At 37.4% G+C, this 14,294-nt stretch overlaps 1 protein-coding gene across 21 annotated transcripts in view; it reads left to right on the top strand.

Moving 5' to 3' along the window:
• The window catches only part of KLF12 (KLF transcription factor 12), a 458,965-nt gene that overhangs the window by 90,803 nt on the left and 353,868 nt on the right, over window positions 1-14,294 (top strand). For 2 of the 21 annotated variants that reach the window (XM_054529110.2, XM_063714936.1), the window contains exon 1: window positions 5,331-5,595. The exons of the other annotated variants lie outside the window; for them this stretch is intronic. The gene's annotated coding sequence lies outside the window, so the exon portion shown is untranslated. Of the gene's footprint in view, window positions 1-5,330; window positions 5,596-14,294 lie in introns of those variants that run through there. 21 annotated transcript variants of the gene reach the window in all.

Raw genomic sequence — 14,294 nt, 5'->3', positions numbered from 1 at the left:
TGTTTTTGAGATGGAGTCTCACTTTGTCGCCCAGGCTGGAGTGCAGTGGCACTATCTTGGCTTACTGCAACCTCTGCCTCCTGGGTTCAAGCGATTCCCTTGCCTCAGCCTCCCGAGTAGCTGGGACTACAGGTGCCTACCACCACATCTAGCACATTTTTTGTATTTTAGTAGAGATGGGGTTTCACCATGTTGGTTAGGATGGTCTCGATCTCCTGACCTCATGATTCACCTGCCTTGGCCTCCCAAAGTGCTGGGATTACAGACGTGAGCCGCCATGCCCAGCTTGCCATTGGTAACTCTTTTAGTTGACTTTTGTATTTCTCTGACATATCTCCCTTATTGTATGTTAAACATTTTTTTTTAAATTGTACTTCTCTACTTTCTGGTACTTTCAAGATGTGCCATACTCATACCCATATACCATCTTATATATCTCCTGCCTCAGTCCTGGAATCATTCATTTCACCACGGAGCCCTTGTTCCTCTTATTGACAAATGGTATTAGAAACCAAGATCTGGGTGCGGGGTGTGCTTGTTACCACTGGGGTGTTGCAAGGCAGGCATTTTTATTATCCCATTTTACAGATGAGGAATGGGACATCTCAAATGACAGTGCTAGAAAAGGAAGAGGGTGGGGCGGTTGTGGTCAGAGTGTGGAGTAGGGGTCTTGTTTCTGGGTAGCTTCCTTTTCATTCCTCTTCAGTGTGCAGAGTTTTTCTCTCACTGATACTTTTACAAGGTAGTTTATGTTCCTGGGCATTGAGTCATTCATCTAAGGGCAAGGTGTAAGAAAGTTTTTATTAATATTCTGACTGGAGAAATTATTTATTGATTGACCATATCATTCTTTTCGTTTTTTGCAGCTTCGCCAGCAGGCATAGAAATGAAACATTATGTGTTAAAGAATATTGTATATTGTTGGTAGCAATAAGAATAGATGCAGAATTCGCTGCAAGATTGTTAGTAAAGATAGAACGCTGTAGGAGTGTTTAATGAATTGAATGCTCTCCCACTCTTCTTTGAACCCACACAGCAATTGCTGTGAGGACCTGCCTAATTTGCCAAAACTAGATCCATTGCCCAATTTTTACAATTTTAGTCTTGATTGAACACATAAATATTATGTTGAGTAGAGAAATGTATGCTTTCCTCAAGGAATTCTTTCTAAGGGAAAAACTTAAATTCAGTCATATACTGCTGTTATCCCTTTGTATTAATTTATCAATTTGTGCTTTTAAGAAATGGGAGCTTGGTAGCTTTTACGGGTTGTCTAAGTCAAGGACCAACGTATTTGTATAATCCTGATTCACTACATTTTAGTGAAATATCAAAAATCAGTCAAACCATTACAAAAGCAGAGTGTACACACACACACACACAGAAACATGCACGCACACACGTTAAATTCCATTTTCCCACTGGGGCCTGTTACATGATTGTAGGGAAGTTGGAATGAGTTTTATACTTGTCTTAGTTTCATTACTCCCTGTTTTAGCACAGAATGGCCTTAGATCAAGCTATTATGAATTATCTTTGTCCTCTATCCCCATACCCATATTTACTCATCAATAAACATATTCCTTTGAAGCATTTGAATGCATTAATTTTTGAGGTTTGAAACATTTAATCTGTTGAAGGATTATGGTCTTTATTTTCCTCCGACCATGAGTGGGATACTTACTCAAGCTTCAGCAATGCTAGACCCTTATTTCATTCAGCCTTTCAAATTTACAGAATTAATGAAAACATAGTATCTCATGAAGGGAATCTCTGTTTAACCTCATGGAGAGGTTTTTCAGTCTGTCCGATCTTATGTATCATGTGTGGAATCTTTTTGCCCTTTCTTTTTTGTATTAATATTGGAATAATCTTGTGAAAGATCCCCACTAAACTTTGCCACTTTCTTGAATCCTTGATTCCTATTTTCCTAGGTTTCTTCCTACTTTGCTGTGTCTCCTGGGATATTGAGGTACTAGAAAGGCTTCTTGCCCATAGAGATTCACTGTGCTGTCTCAGTTTTAATTTGTGCCTCAGTTAATGCTTTTTTCATATTCATTTAAAAGCTTTATGAGTTCCTGTTCTCTGAAGCATAGATCTTATCTGTTTGATTGAATGACACATTGCAAATATTTAATATTTCATATTTATGAAGACCTGAATTATTTTATTACCCTTTTGGACATACTTATTGGATCTGTCTTAATTGATGTTAAGACTCAGCAATCCATTAAGTCGTTGAGTCAATTCACACTCAGACTGTACCTAGGATTCTTATAGTCCTAACTCCGGTGATTTTCAACACAGCTCAATCAAGGCAGATACTCTTCTGGTTTTGTTTCTAAAAAGAAGCTAAAAAGCAATCTTTGGGACACTCTGACCTTTTAATGTCTTTGTTACGGTAAAAACGTGGAGTGTTACCTGGCAGGGTGAAATGCTACCAGGTCAGATACATTTTCAAGATTGGGTCCTTACGCTGAATGCACATGTGACCTTATCTATTCAGAATTGGCCAGTAGCCAGTGGCCAGTAGATAACCTCATTTTTTTTTTTTTTTTTTGAGATGAAGTCTCGCTTTGTCACCTAGGCTGGAGTGCAGTGGTGCTACCTCAGCTCACTGCAACATCCACCTCCTGGGTCCAAGTGATTCTCCTGCCTCAACCTCCTGAGTAGCTGGGATTACAGGTGCCCACCGCTATGCCCAGCTAACTTTTGTATTTTTAGTAGGGATGGGGTTTTACCATGTTGGGCAGGCTGGTCTTGAACTCCTGACCTAAAGTGATCCACCCACCTCAGCCTCCCAGAGTGCTGGGATTACAGGCGTGAGCCACTACACCCAGCCGATAACCTCCTTCTTCATACTGAAGTTATGACTAAACTATACATTACAGAAAATGTTAATAGCAAACACTTGTATAGCACTTATTTAGCACTTATATTTTTTAGATGTTTATATGAATTATGATCTTCATTTTGTAGATGAAATTAAGGAGCAAGGTATTTATGTAGCATGAATACCTTCACACAATAATGTAGTAGAGGAAATATAAGACCAAAGCATTCTGACTCAGGAGATTGCTCTGAAAACTTTGCTATTCTGCCCTGAGTGTTTTCTTTTCTGTTTTGAAGGTGTGTGTGTGTGTGTGTGTGTGTGTGTGTGTGTGTGTAAATCAGCGATCTGGGGAATTGCATAGCTATATCTTTGATTTTTAATTTCTCTTTCATTAAGTTGAGCCATGGATGCTGGTGATTTTGATGAGTTTTGAGAAGGAAGAGTTGCTACAGCAAATTGAACTCTTAAAAGCCCCCATCCTCCCACTCATCAAAATTTTAGCTCTACTTACACAATGGTTGAATTTGAGAATAAGTCAGCATCTTAACATGAATGTTGGAAGCCAGTTTCATTTGATAAATATTTATTAATCACATCCTGTGAGCAGTGTCTTATCTGAAGGACAGTAATCACAAACAGACAAATAAAACTCATCCTTGAACTGTGTGGGACAAGGCCAGTCTTTTGATATATAAATACTTCCATAATAAATACCTACATGAGAAACTATACTACAGGGCACATGAATGGTGCAAAATATTGTGGGAATTCAGAGATGGTAGATAATATGGGCATGCTTTTTCTGAAGAAGTTGCTTTAAAGCTAGGATGTGAAGGAGATGGGATTTCTGTGAGGTATTTGAGGTGGAAGGAGTGATGTGAGCAGAGTGCTGAGGAGGAAAGGTGTGTATAAGTAGCCTAGTGTGGTTGTCAGCTAAGATATCTTTGTGGGGAGAAAGAATTTTGGAGATGTTATTTGGGGGTGTATTGTGGGTTTATTTATTGTCACCCTAGACAATTGTTGTGGCAATGCAAATGGACAAGAAGGGATCAGTTTGAGAGGTTTTCTTAGATAGAACTTGTAGGACTTGGCAACTAATAGAATGGGAAAGGTCTGGGTGACAGAGGGGTCAAGGATTATGTCAAGCTTTTAAGTTGAGCTTTGGAGAGGGCAGATGGAAATCAGAAAAGCTGGTTTTCATTCTGGCCTGCTTTGCGGAGGCAAGGATTATTGTGAGAGTTGTTATGAACATTTTTGACTTCCTCAGCTTCGGGAATACTGTTTTGTATGACTATATTATATGTAGGGTGTGTATTTAAGCAGAGGGGATGACTCCCTAAAGGAATCATGGAGAAAATGCCTGTTAACAGCTTTGCGGTGTAATGCATTCATTGTGTCTAAGTGAGTTTTTCCAAGAACCTTTTAGTCAGTCTCAAGTTGTTTGAAAATGGAAAAGGCGAGAATTTGTAGGCATTCTGATGTTGGCACTGAGTTTTTTATACTGGAAGTCTTTTTCATTCCTGAAACTGTTCTTGATACAATGGAGGCTCCCCAGGTCTTCTGGAATCCCAATGTCCCAGGCCAGGACTGCAGATGGCCAGTGCATCCACTAGGGGTGTCAGTCTTCAGGAGTGGTGCCTGGTCTGCATAGCACAGTACCGTATTCCATAGACCAGCAGCACGAGCACACTTTTTCTCTTCCTCACAGATGCCCTCCTTGATGGCATGAATCCTGTCTGTTTGTGACTGTTGAATCCCTAGCACCTGACATTATGCCTGATACACGTTAGACTAAAAAAATATAAATGAAGTGATAATGTGTTCTTCCCATAGTCTGTGGCTGTCACATCTGTCCTATTTATTAATAACCCTGTGATATACAGATTTTGAATTAACAGGTAAGTTTTGAAAGATAACGTGATGGCCATTTATTAGGGAAAATTTGAAGAAAGGGTCCTATATATGTGATTTACCATTTATGTATTTTAATGCATTAAACCCACAGTTGAATGCTTTCATCTAGATTGTCTACTAACACCACACTTGGTCTTTGACATCCATGAGTTGGTGTTCGAGCAAGCCGTACTTTTTACATTGACAGCCGTAAGTCACTATTTTATACTGAATTTTGAGCAATAGCTCATGTGTGAAAATTGAGGCATGACAGGACAGTGTTATGTGTCAGACAACAGTTCAGTGGAGTCAGCGTTACCATCTTTGTGTCTGTCATCTTGAATGCAGCACTCATCCAAGCTGAGGCTAAAGATGTGTGAAGAATTTCCATCTTTATCCTAATTGCATTACGCTTTTGAAATCTAACATTGATATTTCATTTTTTATTTCCCCCTATTTCCAGAAGTACTGTCCATTTTGTAATAAATCTTTAAGGCCAAAGCACAATAAATAATATCATTAAATAAAAATTATTTTATAATTTTTTACAGAAGTATGTTTTTCTTTTTAGTTTTTAAACTTTTTATGTATTTTTATTTTTTATTTCTTTTGAGATGGGGTCTTGTTGTGTTGCCTAGGCTGGAGTATGGTGGCGTGAGACTGAGAAGCTCACTGGCTTCTCAGTCTCCCTGGCTCAAGCAGTCCTTCCATCTCAGCTTCCCAAGTAGCTGGAACTACAGGCATGTGCCAACATGCGTGGCTATTTTTTCTTTTGGTAGAGATGGGGTCTTGCTGTGTTGCCCAGGCTGGTCTCAAACTGAACTCAAGCACTCCTCCTGCTTCAGCCTCTCAAAGTACTAAGATTACAGGTAAGAGCCACTGTGCCCAGCTGAGAATTATGTTGTCTTAATGTAGCATTTTTCAGATATAATGTTAGGATAGGGAACCTAAAGATCTGATTAGACCAACTTGGCAGAGAGACTAATAAATTAAAATACCAGGATACTGTTAATTGAAATTAATTAGAAGCAAAGGAAAAAAATGCGTAAATAAAATATTAATTTAAAATGAATTTAAAATGAAATCATCTGCTTTTACAAAACCTTTCCAGGAACACACATATTGTGCAAAGTGAATCCATAGCTGTATTAAAAAAATAGTAATGGCTATTCCAGGTTAATTTTTTTTTGCTAGTTATAGATATTCAAATTCTAATAGCATAAAGCATTTTTTTTTTCCTGGAATGTTATCGTCCCTTAGTTTTACATGTTTCAAACTAAGCTGTAAATTTAGCTTGAACAATTTTAATAACATTTCCAAAGATGTATCTTAAAAAGGAATTTAAAAGAAATACTGAGCTTTTGAAGTCAAACACAACCCCCTTTCTTACAAAAGCAGTCAACTTACTTTAACTGAACATTTCTTTGTCCTGAAGTTAGAAATAACTTCAGCAAAAATTTCTCCACAGGGTTGATATTTTAATGATGGGAACCTTAGGTTAATATATTCATTTTATACTAGTCATTTATAATCATTTGGGAATGGAATGGTGATTGACAAATACATTTGCTTTAATGTGGAGCTGGACTGTAATATATATGGATCAACTTCAGGTGTTCATGTCTGTCTTTTCTCCATGTGGAGTACGATTGTACCTTCTCTTTCCTCCTGCACTGCTTTTTGTCATTGATGACCAGGCTGTGAGTTCTTCCAGATCAAAGATCGTATCATGTTGTGTCTGTAGCCCCAGCATGTAGAGCAATGCCAGGCAGCAGTATGTGGTTAATAAATGTTGGTTGAATAAATACATGATTGACTGAATGCATGTATGTCTAACAGTGTTTGCAACTGACAGCCTTTTTGAAAAAATTATTTTGAGTAGTTATAAGTTCACAGGAATTCCCCCTCCCATCCCTCAGACACAGGAGATTCCTTATCTCCTCCCTACCAGTTTTCCCCACTGGTTACGTCTTACATGGCGTAATACCGTGCTAAAACTGAGAAATTGACATTGGTATAATCCACAGATCTTCTTCAGGATCACTGACTTTACATGCACTCATTTGTGTGTCCTTTGTATCAGTTCTAGTCAGTTTTATCACATGTATTGATCTGCATGGCTACCACCGGAATCAAGATAACAGATCTTGTGTATGTGGGGTTCCATGCCTACAAGGCTTCCTGTGCTACTGTTTTGTAGCTAACCCTGACCCCTCATAACAGGATTTTAATCATCCTGACCTTGTGCTTTACATTAGCTTCTGCATTAACTATGGCATGAAGAACTATAAGATGTTTCTGTTTATTAAGAGACAGCAGCAGTGATTTTATCTGTATTCATTCCCCAGTCCACGGATCATCCCTCATCCATGATCAGTTTACACATTTTCTGTTTAAAAAAATTATCTTAAAGTTGGCTTTCCTAGAGTAATGAATTGTCAACATTATCATAATGGGAGTCCACTCCTATTAATCAGAACTTAGAGACCACATGTTGTGTTCATTATCCAGAAAATGTATCAAGTTGCAAAACTTAAGTAGAATGCTAAAAATTGGGATCCACAGTATTAATGAGCTAAAAATTGACAAGTGCATCTTAGAAAATGTTTCTGTGAGCAAAAAATTTGCAGGCTCATATGCAATGGATTGGAGTGTTCAACACGGTTTAATTGGCGGCTGTGGATGTCTTGTGCATAATTGAGGTCGTAAAGATGGATGCATGTGGTAGGGGTGTCTAAATGGGTGAGTGTGTATTGTAAGGGAATCCGTCCCTTCCAACATACTGCAGACTGGGTTGCAGATACAGTGATCCATGTTTATGTAAGCAAGGTGGAAACTTCTGATATAGAAGGGAAAAAACAGGTGCTTTTGTATGTTTTTCTTTCAGGAAATAGTTCACATTTTCAAGAAAGAAAAGCTTTTTTTTTTTGGAGACGGAGTCTTGCTCTGTCACCTGGGCTGGAGTGCAGTGGTGTGATCTTGGCTCGCTGCAACCTCCGCCTCCCAGGTTCAAGCAATTCTCTGCCTCAGCCTCCCGAGTAGCTGGGATTACAGGTGCCCACCACCATGGCTGGCTAATTTTTTTTATTTTTAGTAGAGACGGGGTTTCACCATCTTGGCCAGGCTGGTCTTGAACTCCTGACCTCGTGATCCATCTGCCTTGGCCGACCTCGTGATCCATCTGCCTTGGCCTCCCAAAGTGCTGGGATTACAGGCATGAGCCACGGCTCCCGGCCCGAAAGAAAATCTTTTACGCTTATGTCACCAAGATAAAAACGGACAACATGGCCAAGTTTACACTTGGTTTATAAATTTATCAAAATGAGAGCTGTCTTGTTGGCATAAAACAGAAGGTACTTTTTCTGCATCCTCTTCCCTGTCTTATTCTTTCACATTTCATTGTGCTGGAAGATCAGGTTAATGGAACTTCCTTGGGAATTTCATCACTGTCTTCTGCTGACTTCTTTTTCTACCCTGCCTCCTGTCCCACCACAGGGATCTGCAAAGTGAATGTCTGTTAGGGCAGAAGCCAGCAAGAAAAACCTGTTTTGCAAAGAAAAGCCTCCAGGCCACACTCCTCTGTCATCTGGATAGAAAAATCTTGCCACATCCTCAGGTTGAAAAATCTTCTTGGGAACGCTGTGTTCCTGCTGGTGGCGTTCATGTGTTTGTGTGTGCACTGTGTGGGGATCTGGGAGCCTGTGGGTGGGCGTGGGGACAATGAGTCTGGGTGAGTGTCAGGCAAGGCCTTTAAAAATAGCTTGTTTTTCATTTTTTTGGTACATAGCCTCCCTGTTCCAGTTTATTAACAATCAATTTTTAACTCTTATATTAGGTACCGTGGGAAGTTAAGTTCTTTCTTTGAAGAACTAAGAGTCTCTTCAGAGGATTTATCTGCAAGTGGGAGAAAAGGAGATTTACCAGCAACGCAAAATAGGCCATGGGATATTTAAGTATGGAGAGGATACATTGTTAAAAGTATGGAAGTGGTCTGAGGAAAATCTGTGAAGACTTAGACAGTGGATGGTGTCAGATGGTTCACAAGGAGCTGATGAATGCTGGGCCTTGCAGATAGGAGTGTATAGGAGCATTCTGAGGCAGGAGCTGGGGATGTGGCTGTGGCTGGCTGGTTAATGAGTGCACTGGACCGGTCAGACATCCTGGGTTCAAGTCCTTCTACCACTAGACGTGTTAATTTAAGGTGAGGTTCTTCCCTATCAACTCCCATGTCACATTAAAGTTATGAATAGTAAATAAAATGTTTATAAAAAAGTAAAAAAGCTTTCTAAATTGCAAAATCCTATAGAGATTTGAATTGTTACTCTCAAATTACCAGTCTTAGAAATCAAAATTTTAAAAATTTGTGTACAATTTAAAACTGAAGAGCATCTGAAAAGATGCTGATACTTACCCATTTTTAAGGATATGAAATGACAGCAGATCATTTTAGGATGAAAAATTCATTCCCCTTTCAACCCATCAGAAATGAATTTTTAGAATGATTATGATTCTCTTCAGCTTTTCTAAAAATTTGTGAGAAAAAGATTACTTCTAAAGAACTGGGTAGCACCAGCTTTTTGTTTGGCTTCATTCAGACGTCACGTTTAAAAACAAATGAGAACAAAACAAAAAAATGTGCTATGAATTTTTCTTCCTCCTGTCTTTTGAGACATATTTATCGAGCACCTATTTGGATGCCAGTTCCTGCAATGGGGATCAAAAATAATCATCATTCTTGCAGTGGTGCAGATAACCACATTAATATAAATAGAGTCAACCCTCTGTTTCCAAGGGTTTCTCATCCACAAATTCCACCAACCAAAATTGACAATATTAAAAGAAAGACAACATAAATTTAAAAATACAGCACAACTATGTATGTAGCATCTGCATTGTATTAGGCATTATATGTAATCTAGAGATGATTAAAAGTATATGGGAGGATATGCATAGGTTATATGCAAATACTACATACTACTATTTTACATAATGGACTCAAGCATCTTTGGATTTTGTTTTGTGGTGGGAGTCCTAGAACCAATAACTGCAAATACTGAGGGATAACTGTATATATGTATCACTTCCACCCGAGAGCTGCTGTTGAATAAAGGGAAAAATTCTAGGCTAGCATATAACAGGAAACTGGTGAGGCTGTGTTCCCTTGAGGAAGTAATATTTGACTACAGATGTGAGGTAAGCTATGGGATAAAAAGGCCTGGAAAGCAGAACAGAGGTATATGGGTTGGGATAAAAATTAATTGCTAAAAATAGTGACAGCTATTAAGCCAGTGTATACGATGGGCCTTTTTATAGTATTCTACCTTGGAAGCTTAGACGAATCCTCTTCTATAGCATCTTAATACAGCAGTTTGCCTAGGCATTATGCTTTGTCCAACCTGAGACATTTTCAGAAATAATGCTCTAAGATTTCAGATGTATCTCCCTAATACTTTGCTTCATAAAACCCGAATCAGAGTAATAGACAAAAGGTACTAAAATAAGATTTAAGTGAATATCTTTGTAAATCTGGAATAGAGAAGAACTTTCTAAAGGGTGATTCCAAATCCAGAAATTGTAAGTTGGAATTTGACTACTTCAAACACTTCTATAATAAAAGTTTTGTCAGTTTAAATGGCAAACTATAAAGTGGTAAAAACCATTTACAATATGTATGACAGTGAACATATTTTTCATGAAGAAACCTCTTAAATAAAGTAAGGCAGCAGCTGCCCAATATAAAGATGGGAAAATATTTGAACTGGGATTTCACAAGAGAATGCATAAATGGGCCGGGTGTGGTGGCTTATGCCTGTAATCCCAGCACTTTGGGAGGCCAAGGCAGGTGAATCACCTGAGGTCAAGAGTTCGAGACTAGCCTGGCCAACATGGCGAAAACCCATCTCTACTAAAAAAAAAATACAAAAAATTCGCCGGGCATGGTGGTGGGCGCCTCTAATCCCAGCTACTCAGGAGGCTGAGGCAGGAGAATTTCTTGAACCTGGGAGGCAGAGGTTGCAGTGAGCTGAAATCCCGCCGTTGCACTAAAGCCTGGGTGACAGAGCGAGACTGTCTCAAAAAACAAAAACAAAACAAAACAAAACAAAAACACAAAAAAAGAGAATGCATAAATGACCAGTAAACAGATGAGTTGATGTTTAATATCACTGGTAGTCCAAGAAATATAAATTAAAACAGTGCCTTTTTTTTTTGGCTTTCAGGTTGGGTAAGATTAAAAAGATGGCCATATGGAAGAAACTGTAATAACTACACATGTATGTGCACTGATGAAACGTGTGAATGTATACTTTCTGTATGCATAACCATTTATAATCTGATTACCCTATGACCCAGAAATTTTACTTCTAGGAATATATTCCAAAAATGTAATTATGAGTATGTGTAAAGATTTAGCTACAATTATGCTCATCAGATTATTACAATTAAAAGTTGCGAAGCAATCAAAATGTGTAATAGGGAGATAGTTACATAAATGTGGCACATTGATAGAAGGAACACTAAACTGCCATTCAAAACGAAGTCTTTTTGAATTCTTTGCTATGGAAGTTTGTCCATGAAATATTAAGTAATCTAGGAAGTAGATTACAAAATAGCATTTGTGTCAAGGATATATAGTAACATGTTGAACACTTGTGTGTTAGATACTAGGCTAAGTGCTTTATGTTGATTATCTCATTTAAGTATAACATTCCTTTGAGTAAATATTATTAGTCCTATCTTATAGATTAGTTAACAGAAATAACAGGGGGCTAAATAACTCCAGGTCACACCAGTTGGAAGTGTGGAGACAGGTTTTAAGGATCAGCTTCAGAATTTGTACATTTGTGTATGTGCATGTATAATAAAAGGGCATACACCAAATAGAGTAACAGTGTATACTGTTGGCTGTAGAACTTCAAGGGATCTTAACTTTCTTATTTATACTTTTTGCAGAGTCTGAGAGTTTTAGCCTGTACTTAAGAGGAAATAAAAGCAAAGGTGTTTTTATTTCTTGATGTTTTTATTATATAAGAAGGGCAGGCAGCACTAGTTTTAATTTGTATACAGTACATGTCACGTTTTATTTCAAGAGGAAAAGATGGAGAAAAATAAATAGTATATTTAATTGGCATTTTTTATAACACCCATGGGGCATTATTAGGAAATTAGTAAGTGATGTTTGTGGAGGTAGCTGTTAGGGTAGATACAGAGAAATGGAGTTTTAAAGAATAAAAGCAATTTAACATTAAACACATATTTCTGTTTAAAATTTTAAATACTTTTTGGAAAATTAAAATATTATTATAAAGGTGATTTTCTTTTTATTGATCAGCCATCAAGTATTTACTGAATACCAAGCATTGCCAGCCGCAAAGAAGAAGTATAAGATGTAGAATTAATGCTGTAGTTGTAGATACAAAACTTCAGGAAGAGGTAATCTGTATTTAAGATAGTTATATGATCAGGTGGTAAATTACAAAGTTCAGATGAAAATATATAGAGAGGCCTGGGTCATGAGAATGGGGTTGTATATAAGATGGGTAAGGTTGAATAATACTCATGTGTCATAGAGAAGATACATGGAGAAAGCAAGCGTTGAGTTGACACTGAACGCTGGGTACGTAGTGACTGAAAGTGGAACACGTTCTGTAGGCAAAATAGCCTGAGCAAGTAGCAGATACAAGAATGAGCAGCTTGGAAATGTGCAGTTCAGTAAGATTTTGGCTGGTTTTCCTGAAGACATAGGAATTAAAGTAAGGTGAGACCAGATTATGGAGAGCTTCCACTGTGAAGCATTTATGCGGGTGCATAAATGTATCTAGATGCACTTATCTAGATACATATAAGAAAGTATTTGAAGGCCTTCTACAAGGCTTAGTTATTATATTGGTTTACTACAAGTTCTTCTTCAGTTTCTGTTAGAAATGTTGAGAGTCCTATGATCAAGTCTGTGCCCAACAGATTTGGAAGCTCCTACTACATATCGTAGGTTTTATTTTCACTTTCCAAACGGTATTTTTATAGTGCACCAACAGCATTCCATGGATTTTTACGTGAAAAATGATGAGATTGATTAGTGTGAGGAGGCCTCTGTACGCTTGTGAACAGAGTTCTTAATTAAGAAACTCTGCCTTGGATGGGGCTTTGGACATCGTGTAGCCTAGCTTCCCACCTCAGTGAAGGAATTTCTCCTATAATAATTCCCAAAGGAGATTATTCCTATTTACCTAAAATGACTAATAGAGAGAGGAAGATGAAGACCTAATTAGTCTCTTAACCCGACATTTAGAGTAGCATATTTCATCTTTGAAATACATATTTATAACTGAATGAAAATTGAGAAGCATGCTTTTTTTTCAGATTTGTATTTGTTGGAAAAGAATCATGTAGAACACTAAATCATAAGTTAATTTAATCTTTCAAGTAACTTAATCCATGCAACATGGAATATCTATCATGATATTAACTATTTTAGTTATTTGAGTTGTTTTATAGTGTACTCCTTGTAGATGGAAGAAGGCGGTATGTTAACAGTACATATAAAAAAAGTCTGGTTTGGTAGAAGATTACATCTCTTTAATAGTAATGATTTAAGTCACATCTTTTTAAAATTTGAAGTAGTGCCCTACTGAAGAGCTAAGTTATTACCAGTAACATACACCTCCTCTAAATAAAATAAAAGACATGATGATAATTTCTCATAAACCTGGAGTTAAGATTTATCTAGTTCTGTGTACCTGAGATTGCCCCCTTGTCAAACTGATTTTATCTACTTGACTCAACATATAGCATATTGTTGGTAGAACTGGTAATTCAGAACAAAGCAGAAGACACAGTCTGTTTGTTGAGTGTAAATCTAATTTATGAAGCCATCCAATCACAAGAAATTGCACAAATGAATTTTAAATCACATATAAAGTCAATAGTATTGCTAGAGGAGACTTAGTCAAGGAAGACATTATGGAGAATTTCCAAATTTCCAAAGAGCAAAAAGATGGGCTTTGGTGGTCCAAGGAAGGTTTCCATCTAGAAGAAATGGCAAATTTCTGAGTCTGTGAATCCACTGAGTCTTGGACTGTTTATATAATCTTTGTAGTTCGAGATATAGCACAGTGCCTTGTGCATATTTGTATTTTAAAAATATATAGTGCCTTGTAGATATTATAAAGAGTAGGAAGTAGACTTTAATAATCTTCAGTATAGTGCAGCCATTCAAAATTAAGTTTAGGATTAGAGAAATTATAGCTTGAGTCTTAGTTTAACCACTTGTTTCTACCTCTGATATTAGTCAAGATCTTTATCTTCTAAGTTACAATTTCCTCATAGCAAGGTGGTACGTCAAGAGTCAAAATTTGTGATTGTAATGAGATAAATCTTGTGAAGTAAGATGCTATCTGAAATGTCACCCAGAAATGAAATAGGAACATGGCAGAATGCTACTTTTGTGGCTTGTATTAACATATAAATGCATCCTTTATTGTTTGATATAGGCTTCTAAGAAGTGATACTAATTGGCTTAAATATTATCTGTGCCATATAATTATTTTCTCTTGGACAGGGGCCAAAATGA

The sequence above is a fragment of the Pongo abelii genome, chromosome 14 (genome assembly GCF_028885655.2).
Source record: "Pongo abelii isolate AG06213 chromosome 14, NHGRI_mPonAbe1-v2.0_pri, whole genome shotgun sequence".
NCBI lineage: Eukaryota > Metazoa > Chordata > Mammalia > Primates > Hominidae > Pongo > Pongo abelii.
This window is presented reverse-complemented; position numbering and strand designations above follow the sequence as displayed.